Genomic DNA, 13,001 nt, shown 5'->3' with positions numbered 1-13,001 from the left:
CGGTGTGTAGCGGGCGGCGTGGGTCCAGGGTGTGAGAGGCGTGAGGGGTGTAGCGGGGGGCGTGTGTCCTCCGTGTGAGGGGTGTGAGGCGTGAGGTGTCCCCCTCTGGTGCGAGGTGTGTGAAGGGTGTAGCGGGGGCGTGTGTCCTCGGTGTGAGACGGGTGTGAAGCGTGAGGGGTGTGAGGTGTGACGCGTGAGGTGTCCCCCCTCGGTGTGAGGTGTGTAGCGGGGGGGGCGTGTGTCCTCCGTGTGAGGTGTGTGACTCTGTGCTTAGTCCAGTGCTCTGCTCACAGTAAGCGCTCAATAAATACGATTGAATGAATGAATGAATGAATGAATGAGGTGTCCCCCTCCGGTGTGTGAGGTGTGTGAGGGGTGTAGCGGGGGGTGTGTGTGTCCTCCGTGTGAGGGGTGAGGGGCGTGCCCCCCGCCCGCCGCGGGGAGAGGCGTGAGGGGTGTGAAGCGTGAGTTGTGTGAGGTGTGTAGTGGGCGGCGTGGGTCCGGGGTGAGAGGGGTGTAGCGGGGGGGGGGGGTTGTGTGTCCTCCGTGTGACGTGTGAGGGGTGTGAGGCTTGCCCCCCCCGGGGGTGTGAGGGGTGTGTAGCGGGTGGCGTGGGTCCAGGGTGTGAGGGGTGTGTAGCGAGGGGAGTGGGTCCGGGGTGTGAGGGGTGTGAGGTGTGCCGCCCCCCGGTGTGAGGGGTGTGGAGCGGGGGGGCGTGGGTCCGGGGTGTGGAGCGGGGGGCGTGTGTCCGGGGGGTGAGGGGTGTGTAGCAGGGGGCGAGGGTACGGGGTGTGAGGGGTGTGAGGCCTGCTCCGCCCCCCCCCCCCCGGTGTGAGGGGTGTGTAGCGGGGGGCGAGGGTCCAGGGTGTGAGGGGTGTGAGGTGTGCCTCCCCCCGGTGTGAGGGGTGTGTAGCGGGGGCCGTGTGTCCGGGGTGTGAAGCGTATGAGGGGTGTGTAGCGGGGGGCATGGGTCCGGGATGTAGGGGCAATAATCATCATCATCATCATCATGGCATTTATTAAGTGCTTACTATGTGCAAAGCACTGTTCTAAGCGCTGGGGAGGTTACAAGGTGATCAGGTTGTCCCACAGTCTTCATCCCCATTTTCCAGATGAGGGAACTGAGGCCCGGAGATGTGAAGTGACTTGCCCCAAGTCACCCAGCTGACAATTGGCGGAGCTGGGATTTGAACCCATGATCTCTGACTCCAGAGCCCGGGCTCTTTCCACTGAGCCACGCGTGCCCCCCATTCCCCCCCGCGGGTGTGAGGGGTGTGAGACGTGCACCCCCCCGCCCCCCGGCGTGAGGGGTGTGTATAGGGGGGCGTGAGGGGTGTGAGACATGCCCGGCCCCCCCCCCGCCCCCCGGGTGTGAGGGGTGTGTGAGGCGTGACCCCCCCCACCCAGTGTGAGGGGTGTGTAGCGGGGGGCGGGGGGGCCGGTGTGTGAGGGGTGTGAGGCGGGGGGCGGGGGGCCGGTGTGTGAGGGGTGTGAGGCGGGGGGCGTGTGTCCGGGGTGTGAGGGGTGTGTAGCGGGGGGCGTGTGTCCGGAGTGTGAGGGGTGTGTAGCGGGGTGTGAGGGGTGTGTAGCGGGGGGCGTGTGTCCGGGGTGTGAGGGGTGTGTAGCGGGGGGTGTGTGTCCGGGGTGTGAGGGGTGTGTAGCGGGGGGTATGTGTCCGAGGTGTGAGGGGTGTGTAGCGGGGGGCGTGTGTCCGGAGTGTGAGGGGTGTGTAGCGGGGTGTGAGGGGTGTGTAGCGGGGGGCGTGTGTCCGGGGTGTGAGGGATGTGTAGCGGGGGGGGTGTGTCCGGGGTGTGAGGGGTGTGTAGCGGGGTGTGAGGGGTGTGTAGCGGGGGGCGTGTGTCCGGAGTGTGAGGGGTGTGTAGCGGGGGGCGTGTGAGGGGTGTGTAGCGGGGTGTGAGGCGTGTGAGGCGTGTGAGGGGTGCGCCCCCCCCCGCCCCCGCCTCCGTTGTGAGGCGTGAAGCGGTCGGCGTCGGTCTCCAGGCCCCCCCCGCGCCCCCACCCCGGGGCTGGTCCGCTCTGCACCTGCGCGGCGGCGCTCCGGAGCGCGCGCACGGCCGGGCGGCGGCGGGAGCCCGGAGCCCAGACCGGAAGTGCCGCCCCCCCCCGCGCGCGCGCGCGCCCGCGCCCGCGCCCGCCCCGGGCCCCCGCCCGCCGCCCCGCGTCCGCCCGCCCTTCGCCCGTCCGCCCGTCCCGCCTCTCCCGCGCCCCCCTCCCGGTGCGGGTCAGCATGAGGCGGGGCCTGGGGGCCCGGACAGCGGGGTTCGGCGGAGCGGGGGGGGGGGCGGCGGCGGCGGCGGCGGCGGCGTTGTTGGCCGGGACGATGGCTCTGTCTGCGGCCGGGACCCGGGGGGGCCCCGGCCCCGGCCCCGGCCCCGGAGGGGGGGCCCCGCCGCGGCCCCGGACCCGGACCCTGCCGCAGCCGCCGCCCCCGCCGCCGTCCCTGTCGTCCAGCTGGCCGGCCCTGGGGCCCCGCCGGCGCAGCGTCTGGTACATCTACAGGTAAAACCCACCCGCCTCGGGACCCTCTCCATCCCCGACCCTGCTGCGCAGCTCCGCAGAAGCCCCCCGGGCCTCCTCCTCCTCCTCCTCCTCCTCGCCCCCCCCGCGACCCCCCTTACCGTCATTTCTTCCGATCGTATTTACGGGGCGCTCACCGTGTGCGGAGCACCGGACTAAGCGCTTGGGATGGACAAGTTGGCGACGTATAGGGACGGTCCCTCCCCGGTCATTCATTCCGTCGTATTCAGCGAGCGCTTACTGTGTGTCGCCAGCTTGCCCTTCCCAAGCGCTTAGTACGAGCGCTCTGCACACGGTGAGCGCTCAATCAACACGATTGATTGAATGAATGAGTGTGCAGAGCACTGGCCTAAGCGCTCCATCCTCCCCGCCCGCCCACCACCACCACCATCACCATTCATCATCTTCCCCCTTCCCCTCCATTCACAGTCATTCACACACACACACAAACACACACACACCCGGCGCTTCACACATCCCGCCCCCTCATCCCCGCCCCCTTCCCATTCTCCGCGGCTCAGTCTGTGTGTGAGTGTGTGTGACTGCGCGCTCGCGTGTCATCGTATGTGTGTCGCATGTCTTCTAGACCGTGAGCCCGCCGTCGGGTCGGGACCGTCCCTCTGTGTTGCCAACTTATCCTTCCCAAGCGCTTAGTACAGTGTTCTGCACACAGTAAGCGCGCAGTGAGCTCCCTGTTGGGTAGGGACCATCCCTGTATGTTGCCAACTTGTCCTTCCAAAGCGCTTAGTACAGTGCCCTGCGCACAGTAAGCGCTCAGTGAGCTCGCTGTCGTGTAGGGACCATCCCTGTATGTTGCCAACTTGTCCTTCCCAAGCGCTTAGTACAGTGCTGTGCACTCAGTGAGCCCGCTATCAGGTAGGGACCGTCCCTCTATGTTGCCAACTTGTCCTTCCAAAGCGCTTAGTACGGTGCCCTGCGCACAGTAAGCGCTCAGTGAGCTCGCTGTCGGGTAGGGACCATCCCTGTATGTTGCCAACTTGTCCTTCCAAAGCGCTTAGTACAGTGCCCTGCACACAGTAAGCGCTCAGTGAGCTCACTGTCGGGTAGGGACCGTCCCTCTATGTTGCCAACTTGCGCTTCCCAAGCGCTTAGTACAGTGCCCTGCACACAGTAAGCGCTCAGTGAGCTCGCTGTCGGGTAGGGACCGTCCCTCTATGTTGCCAACTTGTCCTTCCCAAGCGCTTAGTACAGTGCTCTGCACACAGTGAGCACTCAATAAATACGATTGAATGAACGAATGAATGAATACGATTGAATGATCATCCCCGAATCTTATTTTAGCCAATAGTTTCAATGTCTTCTCGATTGTGAGCCCATCTTCTAGACTGCGAGCCCGTTGTTGGGTAGGGGCCGTCCCTATACGTTGCCAACTTGCCCTTCCCAAGCGCTCAGTACAGTGCTCTGCACACAGTAAGCGCTCAATAAATACGATAGAATGAATGAATACGATTGAATGATCATCCCCGAACCTTATTTCAGCCAATAGTTTCAATGATGTCCTCTTCTTCTAGATTGTGAGTCCATCTTCTAGGCTGTGAGCCCGTTGTTGGGTAGGGACCGTCCCTATATGTTGCCAACTTGGACTTCCCAAGCGCTTAGTCCGGTGCTCTGCACACAGTAAGCGCTCAATAAATACGATTGAATGAATAAGTGAATGAATGAAGTGTGTGTACGGCATGATGCGTGTCATTCTGTGTGTGTTTGTATGGTGAGGGGGGCATTCCGTGTCTCTGTCCACGTGTCTGGAAGCGTGTCGGGCCTTGGACATGTTTGTGACGGTGCGTGTTGGTCCCTCCCCCCATCTCAGGGTTCGTCTGGCTCTCGCTGGGTGTGGAAGAATTCATTCGTTCAATCAATCGTCTTTATTGAGCGCTTACTGTGTGCAGAGCACTGTACTGAGCGTTTGGGAAGTACAGTAGGGCCCTCGGGGTGTACGTCCCTCTGGATGTGCCGCTCTGCGCCCATGTGTGTTCCCGGCCCCGGGGATGTTTGTCTCCCCGATGATCGGTGAGCCCGCTGTTGGGTAGGGACCGTCTCTATATGTTGCCAACTTGTACTTCCCAAACGCTTAGTACAGTGCTGTGCACACAGTAAGCGCTCAATAAATGTGAATGAATGAATGAATACGATTGAATGATCCCCGATCATCCCCATGTTTGTCTCCCCAATGATCCCGTGTTTTTGCGTGTCTGCACCCATAGTCCGCCGCATGCTGTGCAAAGATGCCACACGTGTGTGTGTGTGTGTCTACAGTGCTCCGGGGGACGGCTGGGGTGTACTGTCAGCTTTATTGGGTGTGGAATGGACATTTGAGTGGGTGTATGCTACACCGGTATTTAATAATAGTAATGGTATTTGTCAAGCGCTTACTATGTGCAAAGCACTGTTCTAAGTGCTGGGCACTGTTCTAAGCGCTGGATGAAGACTTGAAAGGGTGTGTATGTGTGTGTCTGCAGTGCTCTGGGGGACGGCTCGGGTGTGCTGTCAGCTTTGGTGTGTGGAATGGACATGTGGGCCGGCGTATGCTACACCGGTATTTAATAATAATAATAATAACAATGGCATTTGTCAAGCGCTTACTATGTGCAAAGCACTGTTCTAAGCGCTGGGCACTGTTCTAAGCGCTGGATGAAGACTTAGAAGGGGGTGTGTATGTGTGTCTGCAGTGCTCTGGGGGACGGCTCGGGTGTGCTGTCAGCTTTGGTGTGTGGAATGGACATGTGGGTGGGGGTGTGCTACACCGGTATTTAATAATAATAATGGTATTTGTCAGGCGCTTACTATGTACAAAGCACTGTTCTAAGCGCTGGGCACTGTTCTAAGCGCTGGATAAAGACTTAGAAGGGTGTGTGTGTGTGTATCTACAGTGCTCCGGGGGACGGCTGGGGTGTGCTGTCAGCTTTGGTGTGTGGAATGGACATTTGGGTGGGCGTATGCTACACTGGTATGTAATGATAATAATAATAATGGTATTTGTCAAGCACTTACTATGTGCAAAGCACTAAGCGCTGGATGAAGACTTAGAAGGGTGTGTATGTGTGTGTCTACAGTGCTCTGGGGGACGGCTGGGGTGTGCTGTCAGCTTTGGCGTGTGGAATGGACATTTGAGCAGGCGTATGCTACACCGGTATTTAATAATAATAATGGTACTTGTTAAGCGCTTACTATGTGCAAAGCACTGTACTAAGCGCTGGGCACTGTTTTAAGTACTGGATAAAGACTTAGAAGGGTGTGTGTGTGTGTGTGTGTATCTACAGTGCTCCGGGGGACGGCTGGGGTGTGCTGTCAGCTTTGGCGTGTGGAATGGACATGTGGGTGGGTGTATGCTACACCGGTATTTAATAATTAATAATAATGGTATTTGTCAAGCGCTTACTATGTGCAAAGCACTGTTCTAAGCGCTGGATGAAGACTTAGAAGTGTGTGTGTGTGTGTGTGTGTGTGTCTAAGCGCTGGATGAAGACTTAGAAGGGTGTGTGTGTGTATGTCTTGGGGACATTTGAGTGTGAATATACTGCACAAGTATTTGAAGAAGGCTCTGGTTTGTGTGAATGTTGCAGAAGTATTTGGTGAAGACTCAGAAGTGAACGTGTGTGTGGGGCCTGGGAATATTTGAGGGTGAATGTTTTACACAGATATTTGGCGAAGGCTTAGACGTGTGTGTGTGTGTGTGGTCTGGGAACATTTGAGGGTAAATGTTTTACACAAGATATTTGGTGAAGGCTTAGACGTGCGTGTGTGTCTGGGAATATTTGGGTGTGAATGTGTTACACAAGTATTTGACGAACACCTAGAAGTGAGTGTGCATTGACTAAAGAGGGACTGGACTGTGCGTGTTCACGGGGAGGATCGGATGGGATGGGGGTGAGGGGAGGGGGGACACACAAATCTTTCAGTAGATAGTGTGATGGACGTGCAGCAGCGGTAGCCCTGTTGTCAGTTCTTTCATTTGTGAAATGTGTAACCCTCAGCATTCTGCATTTATGCATAATAACAATAAAAAAAATGTGGCATTTGTTAAACGTTTAGCATGTACTAGAGAAGCAGAGTGGCTCAATGGAAAGAGCGTGGGTTTTGGAGGCAGAGGTCATGGGTTCAAATCCCGGCTCTGCCAATTGTCAGCTGTGTGACTTTGGGCAAGTCACTTCACCTCTCTGTGCCTCAGTCACCTCATCTGTAAAATGGGGATGAAGACTGTGAGCCCCACATTGTATCCCCCCCGGCGCTTAGAACAGTGCTTTGCACATAGTAAGCGCTTAACAAATGCCATCGTTATTATTATTATTACCAGGCACTGTATTAAGCGCTGGGATAGATACAAGATAAATCAATTGTGACCGAATCCCTTGCCCTGCATGAGGTTTGCAGTCCAAGGGGCAGGGAGAAGTGGTATTTCAACCCCCATTTTACAGATGAGGAAGCTGAAGCCCAGAGAAGTAAAATGATTTGCCCAACATCACACAGCAGGCAGGCGGCAGAGCCGGGATTAATAATAATAATGATGATGGAATTTATTAAGCGCTTACTATGTGCAAAGCACCATTCTAAGCGCTGGGGAGCTTACAAGGTGATCAGGTTGTCCCACAGGGGGCTCACAGTCTTCATCCCCGTTTTCCAGATGAGGGAACTGAGGCCAGAGAAGTTAAGTGGCCTGCCCAAAGTCACCCAGCTGACAATTGGCAGGGCGGGGATTTGAACCCATGACCTCTGACTCCAAGGCCTGGGTTCTTTCCACTGAGCCACGCTGCTTCTTTTTTTGGGATGTGGGGAGGGTTTGGTTTGTATTCAAGGGGCGCAGTGGCTACTGTCTGGACACTGGCCCAGGAGCTGGCCTGGTGAACAAAGTGGGCACTTGGCACTGCACGCTGTCAATACCCGGAGAGGATGGGTGGCTTAGAGTGTGGGGGGGTTGGGAGTGTGGATATCTGGGATGTAGGAAGCAGGATTACACTGGAGTGAACTGGGGTAGACGTGCACACCATACTGGGAGGTGTGGAGTGTACTGGAGTGTGAGGAGGGCATAGGTAGATTGTATTAGTGCGGACAGACCAGACTGGAATCGATATCTAATTGCCCAGCTGGTGGGGAGCGGTTTGAAGAGGGTGAGAATCAATCAATCAATCGTATTTATTGAGCGCTTACTGTGTGCAGAGCACTGTACTAAGCGCTTGGGAAGTACAGGTTGGCAACAACGGTCCCTACCCAACAGCGGGCTCACAGTCTAGAAGGGGGAGACAGAGAACAAAACCAAAAATACTAACAAAATAAAATAAATAGAATAGATAGGTACAAGTAAAATAAATAGAGTAATAAATATGTGCAATCATATATACATATATACAGAAGCAGCGTGGCTCAGTGGAAAGAGCCCGGGCTTTGGAATCAGAGGTCATGGGTTCAAATGCCGGCTCATTCATTCATTCAGTCGTATTCATTGAGCGCTTACTGTGTGCAGAGCACTGTCCGCCAGTTGTCGGCTGCGTGACTTTGGGCCAGTCACTTCACTTCTGTGGGCCTCAGTTCCCTCATCTGTAAAATGGGGATGAAGACTGTGAGCCCCCCATGGGACAACCTGATTACCTTGTCACCTCCCCAGCGCTTAGAACGGTGCTTTGCACACAGTAAGCGCTTAATAAATGCCATCATTATTATTATTAATACAGTCCTGAGGGGAGTGGGGGTAGAAAGGTCTGGAATGTCCTGTCCTGAGGGTGGGAGCAGAAAATTGGAGGTGGGGGGGTTGGGGAGGGGGCTCGTAGAATAACTAATCCAGGTGTTTTTCCTCGAGCAGAAGTGGAAAATGGGGGGCTACACCAGGTTGGGATCCCAGCTCAAGACCCAGAAAGAGTCCCCTACCCCCGCCAATACTTTGGATCGCTACAGAATCCCTTGATTTTGGGGGAGAGGAGGCTAGGAATTGGGGAGGGGGGCTGGCAGGGGAAGGTCTCTTTTCCCCAGAGTTGTCTCTCCCTTATCCAGGACCCTGCTTTTTCCCAGCAAAATGTTGGGAGGGGCCCAGTCGTAGGGTGCCCTGTGGCCCCCGTGTGCTCTTGGCCCCGGTTTGAGCAGCGAGAGGTTTGTGGGGGGCCTGAATTCTTGAAAGTGCCTGACGGGAGAGTGGGTTAGGGTTAGGTCCAATATTCAAGAGTTTCCCCCGGGGAGTGGAGTGGGCTGGAGTCGAACCAAGGTCAAGAGGGTTGTGGGTTTTTTAGAGGACACCCCCCACCCAGCTCTTCGGAACACCCATTTTCAGTGCGCGTTTTGGATGGAAAGCCCTTAGGGAATTAGGGAAGGCCGTTCCGACAAGTCCCATCCATCCGGATCGTGCAGCCCCTTGCGATATCCAGAAGGAATGGTTGTGCCCGGGCATTTGGCATTGATCGAGCGACGTGTACCGAAACGCGGGTGTCCTCAAGGACGCAACCTCCCTCCTCTCCCACCGGCACGATGGGAGCGCTGGGATGTTGTGTTAATGTACCTTGAGTATGCCTGTGTGTGTAACGTGTTTAAGGGTGTCTTGGAATCTTGTGAATAATGATAGTAATAATTATTTTATTTGTTAAGTACTTACTATGTGCCGGGAAATGTACTGAGCGCTAAGATGGATACAAGATAATTGTGTATGTGGCTCAGTGGAAAGAGCCCGGGCTTGGGAGCCAGAGGTCGTGGGTTCTAATCCCGGCTCTGCCGCTTGTCAGCTGTGTGACTTTGGGCAAGTCACTTATCTGGGCCTCAGTTACCTCATCTGTAAAAAGATTAAGACTGTGAGCCCCACTAGGGACTAGCTGATCACCTTGCATTCCCCCCAGTGCTTAGAACAGTGCTTCGCACATAGTAAGCGCTTAACAAATGCCATTATTATTATTATCATTATTATTATTATCCTGAGACTTGTGTGCAGTGTGTAACGGTATATTGAAGGTGTACTGGGTTGTGTAGAGATTTGGGTGTAGAGTATATGAAGCTGTACCATAGTAAATATTTGCATATAGGTAGAGTACATTGAGGATGCTCCATGCTGTATATTTATTTGTATGTACAGTACATTGAGGATGTACCATTGTGTATATTTGTGAGTATGAAGAGTAAATTTAAAGCATTTTTCTTGTGTATGTGTTTTGGTAGCCTATTGTGGGTATACTAGGATGTCTGTAGGCTGGTGTTTGTGTGAGAAATGGAGAGTATACCAGGATGTCGTGTGAATGGGGCATATTGAGGGTACACCAGGATATGTGTGTGTGTTTGTGTGTAAAGTGGGGTGGCTTTCCCTCACTAAGATGCTTACAAATTTTGTCTCTGTCTTGTAAGCCTCCTCACCATCAATGTGTCTGTCTTAGTATTTCTGAAGGGTTGTTCCCTTGCACAGAGCTCAACACCCTGGCCAGAACTCAGGCCCCAGACATGCACACGTGCACACAGACACACATGGACACACACAGCTATAATAATAATTATAATAATGATGATGGTATTTGTTAAGCACTTACTATGTGCAAAGCACTGTTCTAAGTGCTGGGGGGATACAAGGTGATCAGGTTGTCCCATGTGGGGCTCACAGTCTTAATCCCCATTTTACAGATGAGGGAACTGAGGCACAGAGAAGTGAAGTGACTTGTCCAAAGTCACCCAGCTGACAATTGGCAGAGTTGGGATTTGAACCCATGACCTCTGACACCAAAGCCCGGGCTCTTTCCACTGAGCCACGCTGCTTCTCTATGCACTAAAACCTGCTTACCCAGGCTGGGCTCTCATCCATACTGAGGCACAGAGGTAACCTCTGCCAGGACAGGAGACACCCGAGAATGGACATTGAGAACTTGTGTTTGTGAAGGCCAGATTGTGAGGGAGATGTTAGTTATGGATTGATAAATGTTTTATACTTCTCTGGGTACTCACCCCTTCCCCACCGATCCCATAACTTGTGTTTGTGAAGGCCAAATTGTGAGGGAGATGTTAGTTATGGATTGATAAATGTTTTATACTTCTGTGGGTACTCACCCCTTCCCCACCGATCCCATAACTTGTGTTTGTGAAGGCCAAATTGTGAGGGAGATGTTAGTTATGGATTGATAAATGTTTTATACTTCTCTGGTACTCCCCCCTTCCCCACCTATCCCATAACTTGTGTTTGTGAAGGCCAAATTGTGAGGGAGATGTTAGTTATGGATTGATAAATGTTTTATACTTCTCTGGTACTCACCCCTTCCCCACCGATCCCATAACTTGTGTTTGTGAAGGCCAAATTGTGAGGGACATGTTAGGTATGGATTGATAAATGTTGTATACTTCTCTGGTACTCACCCCTTCCCCTCCGATCCCATAACTTGTGTTTGTGAAGGCCAAATTGTGAGGGAGATATTAGTTATGGATTGATAAATGTTTTATACTTCTCTGGGTACTCACCCCTTCCCCACTGATCCCATAACTTGTGTTTGTGAAGGCCAAATTGTGAGGGAGATGTTAGTTATGGATTGATAAATGTCTTATACTTCTCTGGTACTCCCCCCTTCCCCACCGATCCCATAGCTTGTGTTTGTGAAGGCCAAATTGTGAGGGAGATGTTAGTTATGGATTGATAAATGTTTTATACTTCTCTGGGTACTCACCCCTTCCCCACCGATCCCATAACTTGTGTTTGTGAAGGCCAAATTGTGAGGGAGATGTTAGTTATGGATTGATAAATGTTTTATACTTCTCTGGGTACTCACCCCTTCCCCACCGATCCCATAACTTGTGTTTGTGAAGGCCAAATTGTGAGGGAGATGTTAGTTATGGATTGATAAATGTTTTATACTTCTCTGGTACTCACCCCTTCCCCTCCGATCCCATAACTTGTGTTTTTGAAGGCCAAATTGTGAGGGAGATGTTAGTTATGGGTTGATAAATGTTTTATACTTCTCTGGGTACTCACCCCTTCTCCCCGATCCCAGTAGCATTTATGAATACTTCATGGCCTGGTGGAAAGGGCAAGGGCCTGGGAATCAGAAGGACCTGGGTTCTAATCCTGGCTCTGCTGCTGGTCTGCTGTGTGACCTTGGCCAAGTCGCTTCACTTCTCTGGGCCTCAGTTACCTCATCTGTAAAATGGGGATTAAGACTTTGAGCCCCATGTGAGCCCACAGTTGGGTAGGGACCGTCTCTATATGTTGCCAACTTGTACTTCCCAAGCGCTTAGTACAGTGCTCTGCACACAGTAAGCGCTCAATAAATACTAATGAATGCATGAAGAGAGAGAAAGAAAGAGAGAGAGAGAGAGATATCAGGAAGAGAAAGAGGAAAAGTGCAGGGTCTAACCTAGGTGAGAAATGGGGTTTTCTGCTCTATTTTCTGAAGAGCTGAATGACGTGGCCCAATTATTCCAAGTTTGGTAGGGTATGGAATGATGGCTTCTAGTAGAAGTAATAGTAGTTGTAATAGTATTTATGAAGCGCTTATTGTGTGCAGAGCACTGAACTGAGCACAGGCAGGAATTGGACACAGACCCCGTCCCTCATGGGGCTCACATCTGTGAATATAGGTGAGGGAGAGGACCGGAGACAGACCCATAAGGAGCAGTGAAACAATAATATTTTAAAACAACATAAGGGACAAGGACAAATAGATAATAGATAAATAAAAACAAAAACCAGTAGGTAGCTGTGGCTAGAGGAGCAGATTTTCAGGCTCCTTGTGATTCAGATATCACAGCATAGTCGTAGCCACAACCAATGAAGGGCTGGGCTCTTTAAAGTAATGAAAATAATGATAATCATAATAATGGCACTTAAGTGCTTACTATACGCTAAGCCCTGGAGCAGATACAGGACAGTGAGACAGTGAAACCATTCCAGGGGTTCGGGCCTAAGGAGGGAGAGCAGATATTTTAATCTCCATTTTGCAGATGAGGACAGTGAGACTCAGAGTAAATTCCAGTGTAGCTCCCCTCCCCTCAGCTCCCCCAGGATACTTCAGGATGAGTCTACCAGGGCTGGAAAAATAGGCGATCAGCTTATAAGGTCTCATCCTCCTTCAGGACCTTCATTCCACATGCATGCAGTTCCGAATCCTTGGGCCCCTGGGGTACAGTTCTGGGAAATCTGAGCAGAAATATGCGTCCTTCACCTACGTTAGAAGGGCGATGGATTTGGCATCCTTTCTTCCTTCCCGTTTTTCCCTTCTCGCCCCACTTTCCCCCAGCCTCGCCTTCCTGTCGCCACTGCTGCTGCTGTCTTCCTGTGGCTCGATATTCCTCTGTCACGCTCTGCCTCCCCACTGTGTGTGTTTGTGTGTGTGTGTCTTCCCCTGGGTGTGTGGTTGCGCAGCCTGCGATCTGAACCGCCGTGTGTTTGTGTCTTTGTGGGTCCCTGACCGCCCCCCACTTCTCCGCTCTCGGCCTCACCCTTTCGACCGAGGCCGAGCCTCCCAACTTTGCCCCCTCCCGACTCTGACGGGCCAGGTGGGACT

General features: G+C 53.3%; 1 protein-coding gene across 1 annotated transcript in view; it reads left to right on the top strand.

Annotated features, from left to right (window-relative positions):
• Positions 1–13,001, top strand: part of SHANK1 (SH3 and multiple ankyrin repeat domains 1) — a 42,016-nt gene that overhangs the window by 17,470 nt on the left and 11,545 nt on the right.

This window comes from Tachyglossus aculeatus, chromosome 10 (assembly GCF_015852505.1).
Source record: "Tachyglossus aculeatus isolate mTacAcu1 chromosome 10, mTacAcu1.pri, whole genome shotgun sequence".
NCBI lineage: Eukaryota > Metazoa > Chordata > Mammalia > Monotremata > Tachyglossidae > Tachyglossus > Tachyglossus aculeatus.
The sequence above is the reverse complement of the archived record's forward strand: the minus strand, read 5'-3'. Positions and strand labels throughout refer to the sequence as shown.